At 36.8% G+C, this 12384-nt stretch overlaps 1 long non-coding RNA gene across 1 annotated transcript in view; it reads left to right on the top strand.

Annotated features, from left to right (window-relative positions):
* The first annotated feature begins 2066 nt into the window (after positions 1–2066).
* The window catches only part of LOC106727735, a 20355-nt gene continuing 10037 nt past the window's right edge, over positions 2067–12384 (top strand). The window contains exon 1 of the long non-coding RNA XR_001363966.1: positions 2067–2080. This is a non-coding gene — a long non-coding RNA (uncharacterized LOC106727735). The remainder of the gene's footprint in view (positions 2081–12384) is intronic.

Genomic DNA, 12384 nt, shown 5'->3' on the forward strand with positions numbered 1-12384 from the left:
GATGAAACTAGACCACCAACTCACACCATACACAAAAATAAACTCAAAATGGATAAAAGACTTAAACGTAAGATGGGAAACCATAAAAATACTAGAGGAATCCACAGGCAGCGAAATCGCAGACATATGCCGAAGGAATTTCTTCACTGATACTGCTCCTAGGGCAATGGAAACTAAAGAGAAAATAAACAAATGGGACTTCCACAAAATAAAAAGCTTTTGCTTTATAATCTACTAGTGGCCCAGTGCATGGATTTGTACACATTGAAAGGAAATTAATTAGAAGGTGGCTGGTGGGGTGGGACTGGGTGAGATGGGCTGGACACGCCCTGGAGCCAACCTCCCAAGGTCCCTCCCAAGGCCCGCTGCACTTGGGGCAGTGCCGGCAGCTCGAAGGGTTCCTTTGGTCACTGCAGCTCAGCAGTGAACCAGATTTGGGGCTGACAGTACCCCAATAACAACATAACCCACAGTTGAAGGTGGAATAGAGCAGCCCCCCGAGGAATCGGGCTTCCTCCTCTCTGGTTCCAGGGTGTATCACTGGAGAACTGCAGCTGCCAAGTCACCATAGCTCAGCAGCTCCTGCATTGAACGTCTGCCCCCTGGTGGTCAGTGCGCGTCATACCTATCAGCTGGTCAGAAGGTCGCTTAGCCTTTTATATATATAGACTTTTTCCTGTTATTCGCCATTTCACCTATCTGTGGTGTGTTTGCATACTATACAATTTCCATTCTTATACTTTCAACTAATTTGTGTATTTGAATTTAAAGTGTCTCTTATAGATGCAGTACAGTGCATCTTAATTTTTATTCAGTCTGTCAATTTCCAATTTTTGGTTGGAGCATTTAATACATTTATATCTAATGCAATTAATGACATGTTTGAATTTATGTCTGCCATTTTGCTATTTATTTTCAATGTGCTTATGTTCTTTTTGTTTCTCTATTCTAACTGCTGCCTTTGTTTTTGGTAAATAGTGTACTATTTTAGTCTCTTACTTTTTACAGTTTCAATGTTTGTTTGTTTTTTAGTTATTTTCTAGGTGATTTTCCTAGGAATTGCAATATGTAGCTTTAGTTATAATCTCTCCAGATTAAAATAAACTTTAGTAAAATATAAAAACTTTGGTTCAGTATAGCTATATTTCTTTTCTCCTCCACAATGTTGTTATTGTAATACATATTTTATATGTCCTAAAATCAAGATTTATAGTTTTTAATGCAGTTGTCTTTTAAATCGTTATATTTATGCAGTATTTTATGTTTATCTACCTATGTAATTACATTTTATGTTGCTCTGTAGTTCTTTATGTGGATTCAAATAACCATTTCATTTTTTTTCCCAGTCTGGCAGACTTCCTTTAGTATTCCTAATAATGTAGATCTGTAAATGACACATCACCTTAGTCTTTGTTTATATGGAATCTCTCTATTTCATCTATATTTTTTAAGTGTGATTTGACTGGATATAGAACTCTTGGTTGATAGAATTTTTAAAATTATTACTTACGTTTGCTATATATCATCCTACTGGCTACCACCCTCCATTGTTTCTTCTTTTTATTTTCTTTGAAGGGAAAAGAATTTTATATTTTTAAAAATATTTATCATTGAAAGTATTACTTAGTATTAACCCCCTCAACCTCTTCCAGCCTGCTCCCGTCCCTCCTTCTCTCCACCCCCACCCCAAGGCTCTCACCACCCCGTTGTCTGTGTCTACAGGTTATGCATATATGCATACAAGTTCATTGGTTGATCTCTTCCCACCCACCATCCCCTGCCTTCCCTTTGAGGTTCAACAGTCTGTTCATGTCTCTGGTTCTTGTATGTGCCCTGACCGGGGATCAAACCCACAACCTTGCTGCATCAGTATCATTTTATTTGGTTCATTAGATTCTACGTATGCGTGAGATCATGTGATACTTAGCTTTCTCTGACTGGCTTATTTTGCTCAGCATTAATACTCTCCAGGTCCATCCATGCTGTTGCAAATGGTAAGAATTCTTTCTTTCTTTCTTTCTTTTTTTAAAAAAATATATTTTATTGATTTTTTACAGAGAGGAAGGGAGAGAGATAGAGAGTTAGAAACATCAATGAGAGAGAAACATTGATCAGCTGCCTCCTGCACACCTCCTACTGGGGATGTGCCTGCAACCAAGATACATGCTCTTGACCGGAATCGAACCTGGGACCCCTCAGTCCGAAGGCTGACGCTCTATCGACTGAGCCAAACCGGTCAGGGCTCTTTCTTTTTTTTATTTCCAGGTAGTATTCCATTGTATAAATGTACCATAGATTTTTATCCACTCATCTGCTGATGGACACTCCATTGCTTCTAATGAGATGTCAGATTTTAAGCTTATTGTGCTTCCCTTGTATGAGCTGACATGTTTTTCTCTTGTTGCCTTCAGGATTTTCTCTCTTATCTTTGGCTTTAAACAGTTTGACTATGGTTTACCTAGGTGTGATGTCTTTGTATTTATTCTACTTGGAGTTCATTAAGTTATTTGTATATGTAGTTTAAGGTTTTTAATTAAATATGAACATTGTTAGCATTATTTCTTCAAATATTTTATCTTTTCCTTTCTCCCCTCCTTTGAGGATACCATTACACATAGTTAGTATGGTTGATGATGTTCCACAGATCTATGACATTTTGCTCATTTCTCTTTATTCTATTTGCTTTCTGTTTTTTAGAATGAATAATTTATATTTATCTATTTTAAAATTATTTGGTCCTCTACTTTGACATTTCTATATTCTATTGAGTCCCTTTAGTACATTTTTATTTTAATTATTGTATCCCCAAATTTCTATTTGATTTTTTTTTAAATCTTTCTTTCTCTTTATTAATATTTTGTATTTGAGAAGTCATTTTTCCCATACTTTTAATTCTTTAAATATGATTTCTTTTTTAGTGGCTTTTACTTTCTGCCAGACCTTCTTTTGTCTCCTCTATGCATTGGGCCTCATATTCGGTCAGGGATGAGTAGATAACTAGACTTTTTGTGTGCTAGATTTACTTCTTTTAATGCAATTATGTGATAGGATCAATCAGTTGGACCAGATCTTTATTTTGCTTTTTAAAACTATTAAACATTCAGCAAATGTGACTGGGGCAATTAGATATGTACACACAAAAGATGAATTTGACCAGTAATTCACACCATACAGAAATTAATTTAAAATGGATCATGGACAAGATGTAAGAGCTAAAACTATAATACACTTAGAAGAAAACCTAGGAGTAAATCTTCTTGAACTTGGATTAAGGAATGGTATCTTAGATATGATACCAAAAGCATATGTTATAAACAATACAATTAGTAAATTGGACTTCATCAAAATTCAAAAGATTTGTGCTTTCAAAAACGACTAAGTCTATGAATAAATCCTCAACATCATTATCCAATAAGGAAATGGAATTCTAAACCACAATGATGTATCATTTCTTACTCACTAGAATGGGTTAAATAAAAAAAGACAAAAAATAAGTATTGGTGTGGGTGTGGAGAAGCTGCAACCCGTATACATTGCTGGTAGGTATGTAAAATAGGGCAGCCACTTAAGAAAGCTTACAACTGGACATGAATGTTGTCCCTTAGTCACAGCCTTGTCCTACCTGCTCTTTCTGTATCCACTTTCACCTCTTTCCATCTGAAATCAAAGTGATCTTTTTAAATGCACTTCTGATAGTAGTTTTCCCTTCAACTTTAAACGTTTCAGTGTTTCCATTGCTCTGAAGATAATGAAGAATGTCTTTGACAAGATTTTACAAGCATCTGTAGGGTTAGGGGTCTACCTGCTCCTTACCTTCAACTCTTTCTGTAGTGCTTTCTGCCCCAGCCCCCCTGCCCTTCTTCCAGTTCCTCAAAAATACTTCTTTCCACTCAGTCCTTTGCATCTGCTGTGTCCTCTAACTTACATGACTCTCGTATCTCACTGAAGTGCTTCCTTTACTGTTTTCCTATTCCAGCTCAGTCAGTCCTTCGGAAGCCCTCGCTGGATACCCTGAATGTTCACTTCACTGTGGCCTTCCCAGTCTTCTCTTCTGTCATGGTTTTGACTTTTGGGTTATTTTGTCTCTCAACCCCAAGACAGAATAAGGACCAGGTCTGTTTTTGTTCACCATTGTGTGCACAATGGTCGAAAATTAATCAATAGTTGTTACATAAATGGACTCCTTCATAGCAGTCCCACGTGTCATTTAACATGGCCCAGGCTGAACTAATAATCTCTGCCTTTATAATCTCTAAGAATAAGTGCCTCTTAGATGATTTTGGCAATTCAGAGATGTGCTAAAAAATAAGAGATTTAATTTTGACATGTAGCTCATTTTAGCCAAAACATAGCAGCAGTTTTGGAATTTATTTGCTATCAGTATAAACAAGAGGTTTTATGTGCAGTGACAGCTCTTGAATCTCCAGGCCTATAAATATGAAGGTGTTTGCACTCGTCAAATAGGCTGTTATGTTGCAATAACATATGAACCCCAGACTGTCAATGACCTAACACTAAAATGTTCATTTCTCACTCATGCTGTACATCTAATACACTTTGAGGGGACTCTGCTCCACGTAGTTACTAAGGAAGCCAGACTGACTGAAGTCTAGTGGCCGTGGCAGAAGAGAGTGAGTGAAAAAATCAAACCTGCTTTCCATGCTTTGACTTAGAAGTGACAGTCATCAATTCTGCTCGTGGCTCATTGGCTGACTACGGTCACATGAGTCCATATAACTGCTTGAAATCTGGAGAATCTAGAGCACATCAATATCACGAACAGTAAATTTCTCTGCTGCAATATTCATTCTTAAAGTATTCACTGATCCTTTAAATTGAGATGTTTCAAGTAAATATTGAGCAAAGTATAACCAAATGTATGCATGACTTGTGTGCACCTCTACTTTGTGTATTTGCATGTGTAATGGCCCAGGCTTATTCTCTGCTTATTGACTTTCCTTCCGGGGCAAGGGCCTAAAGTGTAGCTGCAACTAAGCTCCAAACTGAAGTCTCTTATGTTTTGCCTGACTGAGATTTTTCAAGGGAAATAGCAAGAGTCGTCATAATGTTTCAATTGTTTGGTGTCTTGTTACATTTCCCTGCATTTTCTTATTGAAGCATTCTTTAAAATTCTATAGATTTTCCTTATTTTTACTTTCTTGCTGTTGGATATTTAAGTGTTTTGAGATTTTACTGCTATTTTAGCCTTTGATTTTGTATGAATTTTTCTTAAATTTTATTTACTTTTTTTATTTTACAAATATTTTGCCAGGAGACTTGGTGAGTTGGGCAAAGCAAAAATTTCTGGTTATTATGCAATGGTCTGTATTGTCCTATAGCTTGTTATTATAATATGGCTTTATTACTTTAGTTGAGTGACCTTGAACATTTTCTTGACTTAGCTCTGATCTTCAGTTTTCTTTTATGTAAAATGGGTTTATAATAACTTCCTCAAGGTTTATTCTTTAAAAAAAAATAGGTGCCAGTAATCTATGTAAAATACATAACAGAAAGATTGGCACATAATAGCCACCAAATAAATGTCAATTTCCTATTATCAGGCTGCTAATGGGAGAGTGTATGATAAGGTAGAGAAGTCCTAAAGAACTAGGCTGAAATTCATGTATAATTGTATAATCATACATATAATGGCTAAAAGCAAAACGTTATTTCATGTTTCTAAACGTCATTTATTACTCTGACATTGGAAACGAGTGGCTGCCTGACCCTGCTGTCCTAGCAGTCAGTGGAGCACAGGCATGGAAAGTGTGCTCCTGTAACCAGGCTGAGGTGTTTGTTTGCATGCAGAGTTGCCACTCAGCTTGTTGATGGCCTTGTAGTTTTAGGTGCGGGGCAAAGGTAGGAATGATACCATTTGGGGGAAGGTTGAAGTTTTTCTCCTTGAATGAGCAACAAAGTGGACATTTCAGAACACCAAGACTTTATTTGCCATCCAAAATAATAATAATAACAACCAAAATGCAGCCGTTTCTACTCTAGTTTCAGCCCTGTACGTATGAGAAGTCACCTAAGTTTTATATGTGCTACCAACCATTCAGGGGTTGGAGACATGGAGAATTTTGCTTGCAACAGGTCACATACTTTCCAGGAAGAGCGTATACTGGCCTTTTTGTAACCCTCTCCTGGGACAGAATTGAATGGTAGTGGTGACAGCAGATCACTCCAATTTTCCTCATTTGGGGCAGGTTTAATGGACAAGTCTTGCTATCATTTTTGGTAATAATCTTAAATTACAAACTGTCACCTTTCCAAATAGAGATTTTTCCCTCTACTGAAAATTTGCAAGCTTTAGAGCTCCATTCACGATAATGAAAATGAAAATTCACCCTTTTAAGAAAGATGAGGAGCTTAGTGTAAGTTTGTTTAAAATAAAAGAGCAGTTACAATGTATTAATTTCACCTGAGAAATGAAGTAGCATCAGTTGTATAGGGAGGATAACGACCTTGATGGTTCAGAGTCTCCTTGGGCAACTTTCTTAATCCCTTTAAATCTCAATTTGCTCCTTTGTAAAAGAAAGACAATCTGCTATTTTAGCCTTTGATTTTGTATGAATTTTTCTTAAATTTTATTTACTTTTTTTATTTTACAAATATTTTGCCAGGAGACTTGGTGAGTTGGGCAAAGCAAAAATTTCTGGTTATTATGCAATGGTCTGTATTGTCCTATAGCTTGTTATTATAATATGGCTTTATTACTTTAGTTGAGTGACCTTGAACATTTTCTTGACTTAGCTCTGATCTTCAGTTTTCTTTTATGTAAAATGGGTTTATAATAACTTCCTCAAGGTTTATTCTTTAAAAAAAAATAGGTGCCAGTAATCTATGTAAAATACATAACAGAAAGATTGGCACATAATAGCCAAAAAATAGGTGCCAGTAATCTATGTAATATACATAACAGAAAGATTGGCACATAATAGCCACCAAATAAATGTCAATTTCCTATTACCAGGCTGCTAATCGGAGAGCGTATGATAAGGTAGAGAAGTCCTGAAGAACTGGGCTGAAATTCATGTACAATCGTATAATCCTATATATAATGGCTAAAAGCAAAACATTATTTCATGTTTCTAAACATCGTTTATTACTCTGACATTGGAAATGAGTGGCCGCCTGACCCTGCTGTCCTAGCAGTCAGTGGAGCACAGGCATGGAAAGTGTGCTCCTGCAACCAGGCTGAGGTGTTTGTTTGCATGCAGAGGTGCCACTCAGCTTGTTGATGGCCTTGCAGTTTTAGGTGCGGGGCAAAGGTAGGAATGATACCATTTGGGGGAAGGTTGAAGTTTTTCTCCTTGAATGAGCAACAAAGTGGACATTTCAGAACACCAAGACTTTATTTGCCATCCAAAATAATAATAATAACAACCAAAATGCAGCCGTTTCTACTCTAGTTTCAGCCCTGTACGTATGAGAAGTCATCTAAGTTTTATATGTTTAAAGTGCAACCCCATTCAGGGGTTGGAGACATGGAGAATTTTGCTTGCAACAGGTCACAGACTTTCAAGGAGGAGCGTATACTGGCATTTTGGTAACCTCTCCTGGGACAGAATTGAATGGTAGTGGTGACAGCAGATCACTCCAATTTTCCTCATTTGGGGCAGGTTTAATGGACAAGTCTTGCTATCATTTTTGGTAATAATCTTAAATTACAAACTGTCACCTTTCCAAATAGAGATTTTTCCCTCTACTGAAAATTTGCAAGCTTTAGAGCTCCATTCACGATAATGAAAATGAAAATCCACCCTTCTAATAAAGATGCAGATCTTAGTGTAAGTTTGTTTAAAACAAAAGAGCAGTCACAATGTATTAATTTCACCTGAGAAATGAAGTAGAGTCAGTTGTATAGTGAGGATAACGACCTTGATGGTTCAGAGACTCCTTGGGCAACTTTCTTAATCCCTTTAAATCTCAATTTGCTCCTTTGTAAAGGAAAGACAATGGTAGTACATTCTGGGATGGTAATGAGAGGAATCCCTTCTCTAGTGCCTGGTACAACAGCAGATAATCACTACATGTTAGTTAACTTGTATTGAAATAGCAGTAGTGAAGAAAATATGCCACCAATACCACCATTTGGTTTATACTAAATTTCTACAGTAGGCAATGAGTTTTTAAGTAGCTCAGAAAAATAATCTCACGTTTACAATTTGAGTTTATGAGCTTATGTAAATAAATACCTACTTAGAACTCATATTAATGTTAATCTTCAAGAGTTGACTATATATATTTGTTACCATGAAACTCATACGTGTGTGTCATCTAAGCATGGCAAGTAATGATTGTATAAAGGTTACATTACACAGTTAGTGATTTTATTAAATGATGAAACTATTTTTGGAATTCATAGCTTAACACCAATTATGCTTAATAAAATATGGTGTCATTACCACTGTTTCAAGATTGAATTCAGAGCTTATGCCTAAGCTACCCATCTCATTCTTTGGACAATGATATTAATTTTGGCTTTTGAATATTTCCATAATATTTGGAAGGAAATATTATAAATTCTGAAGAGGTTTCAGGAAGTTTCAAAAGCTGTCTTTAAAGAAGTAAAATTATTGAGAAGGCTCAAGCTGAATATTTTTGATACAGGTGCCACCTTTTGGCATATTAATTTTGGTGTGTGTAAATGTATACATTTATAAAAGGTACATTTATTACTGTATTTTAATGATGTTTTGTAGTTTATGCTCAGTTAATGTATTTTATTACAAAAGGGACACTTTCTTTCCAGACTGCTGTTATCAGGATTTTAACATATTAGTTTTTAATCCCCAGACCAGGTGTTTTTTTTTTAATGAAGAAATGAGCTTACATAATAATTTTACATCTCATATAAATTTTATCTCTGAATTTCTTGAATTTTTGAGCATTCTTTTATATATTGCATATAAGCATCCAAGTTTTTATTCCTGTTGATAAGATATAGCTATTATTATACCTTCTTCAGTGATACATCAGGAATAATCTATTAAACAAGCCATAATTTTCTCTTTCCCCCCTAAAAGATTAAATAAACTAAGAGTAATACCAATACCAAGAGACACACTTTTAAATAAATTGTATTCATCCTGCTTTTACCAGACATACAGTTTCATTAGAGGTAAACCAATGAGTTATTTACTCAGGCAAAATACTTTTCATTACTCGCTGTTACTATTGCAGAAATTTCATTCCTAGCTGTGACTATTGCAGAAATTTGAAAGTAGATAAGGCAAAAAAATATATAGGGATTTATTTTTTAACTGAGATTAAAATGAACCAAATATATATAAAATATCAAGAGCAAATTATTTAAAACCAAGCACATCCAATTAACTTAGGTATCTTATTTATCGTTATTGTTGAAAGTATTACAGGTGTCCCCCCTTTTTTCCCATTGACCCCCTGTACCCCGCACAATTTGGCATAACCTGGTATTGAACCGTCTGACGTTTAAGGGAGAGTTTCAGCGTGGGGGCTCTTGGGGCGGGAGCAGAGATCACTACGCCACCCCATTCCGGCCACGTGTGAACTGTCGTTCAGGATTACAAATCACTGAAGGCAGATAGAGTCATCTGTGCTCTGTTTGAGGAAGACATTTCCTCTCTTCTGTGTCCTATTTACAATTCCACTGGGTTCATAAAATGGTCAGATGCTACAGCGCCACGAACAAACTACAGTGCTTTTAATAGAGCCATTCATCTGCTCCTTCCGAAGGGTAGTGTTCTCTCTCCAGGGAGGGTGCTCAGATAATAAGAGGAAAATGAATGCCAGTTGAGCACCTGTAATCAAATTACTCTTAATTCCCTCAACTCTTGTCAGATATTGAGCTCCTCATATCGTTTCATAGGTGGGCATTTTACAGACCCCTATGGTGTAATACAGTTACTTTCCTTTCTCGCTTCCCTTTCTCTTTCCTGTGCTCTAGCCCCCATCTATCATCACTGGGTAAATCCTGTCAGACGGCAAGTCCCAGCCGTTCAAACAGTCAGACACTGCGCCAGCCTCGTCTGCCTGTGCACCTGTCACTTCCCGGCATTCAGCGTGTGAGGGAAGGGGGCCAAGAGAACATTTATGGAATGGATGCGGGCAATGTGCCCAGCCTGTCAACAGGCACAGTGTGGCCTTAGCCTGGGTCCCGGTAGGATGCTACAGCTCCTGAAAAGATTCGGTCTGCCCCACACCCACTCCCCAAAGAAGGACTGATCTATGTTTAAAATGCTTGCTGCTTCAAACCCAAAGCAGACCATAATTTAGTCCAGACTCTCACAGACCCAATGTGTCATGTGTAACAAAACAAGCGCGGTACAAAGCACCGAGCTCTGGAGGGTTTCAGCTGCTCCATAACTCATCCTGCTGTAAAGGCTGCAGAGGGAGTTTGAAGAACGGGGTGAAGTGTTCCATTTCATTTGTATTGTATCACTTGGGATCTGAGATGAATTCAGGATGCAGCTGCACACATGCCTGGAATGTCATTGATTTTATTGTGTTGGTTGGGACTTATATATGCTTTATGTTGTGTGCTTTTTTAAATCTCATTTTCATTAAATATAACCCAGGCACAGCACCTAGAAAGTAATGGTGGTACACAGTGACTAAGGAAAGTATAGCACTGAAGGTGTTGCAGTGTTTTTTTAAATTCTATGTCAAATAAATTTTACAATAAGAAACCATGAGTCTGGGATATGTGGGAATCTAAGAATCGTGTCATTGTATGAAAATAACGCTTAAACTGTATTCTGAAACTGTCTGAAAAATCAGATAAAACTCATTTAACAGTCATGACAAAATGAATCTTAGTCTTAAAAATGTCTACCTCATTGGTTTGTTATAAGGACAAGTTAAAGTACTCCCCATCAGAAATATGCTCATTAAGTCAGCTGTACATTGATATGCTTCCTGTTTTTTGTCCACTCTGAGCAATAGAATCTACCTATCTATCTACTTACCTACCTACCTATCTATTAGTTACTAAGGGCCAGGCACTGTACTAAGCTCTGGATAAAAATAGTAAATGAAACAGATTCCACATACCATTTCTGGTGTTTATGGTCTCAGATTTTCTAAGTATTTACAGCCAGTGAACGTGCTTATACATATAAAAAATATTACGTACATGGTTTTATTTTAACCAACAATTTATATGGACTCTAAATGTTTGTAGAATATGACCAAACCATGATAACAATGTGAATATTTCACTATACTTCCTTTTATAAAAGCATTCAAATATTAATATGAAGGTTATTCTCTCTGTGGACCTGGTGATAACCCCTTTGCAGAACATGTAAGGCAATGATATCTCTGCTATTTGCATCTTGAGTGTCCTATTGTATTCTACTGATAGGCTTCTCTGTGTCTCTAATCCAGTATTTTTTCAATATGTATAGTCATCTATCCAGTAGTCACTTCTTCCTTATTCCTTGCTGGCAGACTGATCCTTGACTTTGTTCACCATTCAAGTGCCCATGTACTTCTGGAGAAGCAGGTCTGGAGGAGAATCTAGTGAATCAATGGCTTCATTTTCCATGATAATTGATTGGCCAATGTATGATCATATGACATAATTCTGGCCAGTGAGATGTTAGAACAATCCTGGAAAGATTTTTCTCACTTATGAAAGAGACAAATGTTATCTGCATGTGATTCATGGCACTGAGCTATCCATCTGAGAACCTTGATGAGAACAAACCTGAGACAACAAGTCACAACTCTGGGGAAGGGTATAACACATAGATAGAATCTGTGTTTTTGAAGATACATTTGCAAATATATTCTATTTCACACACCTTTCTTTAAAGATATTTGAGATTTCAAAATATATTGAATGTCATGACTAAGATTGAATCAACCCAATTTTGAACCTGAAAGAAATATGTTTCTACTTTGATTATTTATTACCAGTGTCAGAACTGAGACTGCTTGCTTGCCATAAGCTTTTACTTCTTCAGGTGTGTGAAAAGTAAACAACAAGATAGAGCACTTCTAATATTATACCTGTGCTGTGTTTTGTTCCCAACTACACATGTTCCACTTTTGAGACTCTTCCAACTCCTGTCTTAGAGAATTATAATTCTAATATGTATCCAGGTGTGTTGTTTCTAGGCCTCTGGTGATGAGATGGATGTTTCAACTCTTTTGATAAGAAGGTACATCCCACTGGGAATCGAGCTAAAAATAGGACCTCCATGTTCACCTCAACACCCTCAGCTTACGTACAGCTTCCCTGAACCTGTGTAAGCTGAGAGCTTATAGCTGCCGTCTTCCCCACTATATGGGGCAGACCTAAAAAAAATGCCAAATCAGAGAGCAGTGTTACCAAGGTGGAGAGTCACAGAGTCCTGTGGATATTTTTGAGCTGATAGATTAAGCTCTCCCTAA

This window comes from Myotis brandtii, unplaced genomic scaffold, assembly GCF_000412655.1.
Source record: "Myotis brandtii unplaced genomic scaffold, ASM41265v1 scaffold470, whole genome shotgun sequence".
Classification (NCBI taxonomy): Eukaryota; Metazoa; Chordata; class Mammalia; order Chiroptera; family Vespertilionidae; genus Myotis; species Myotis brandtii.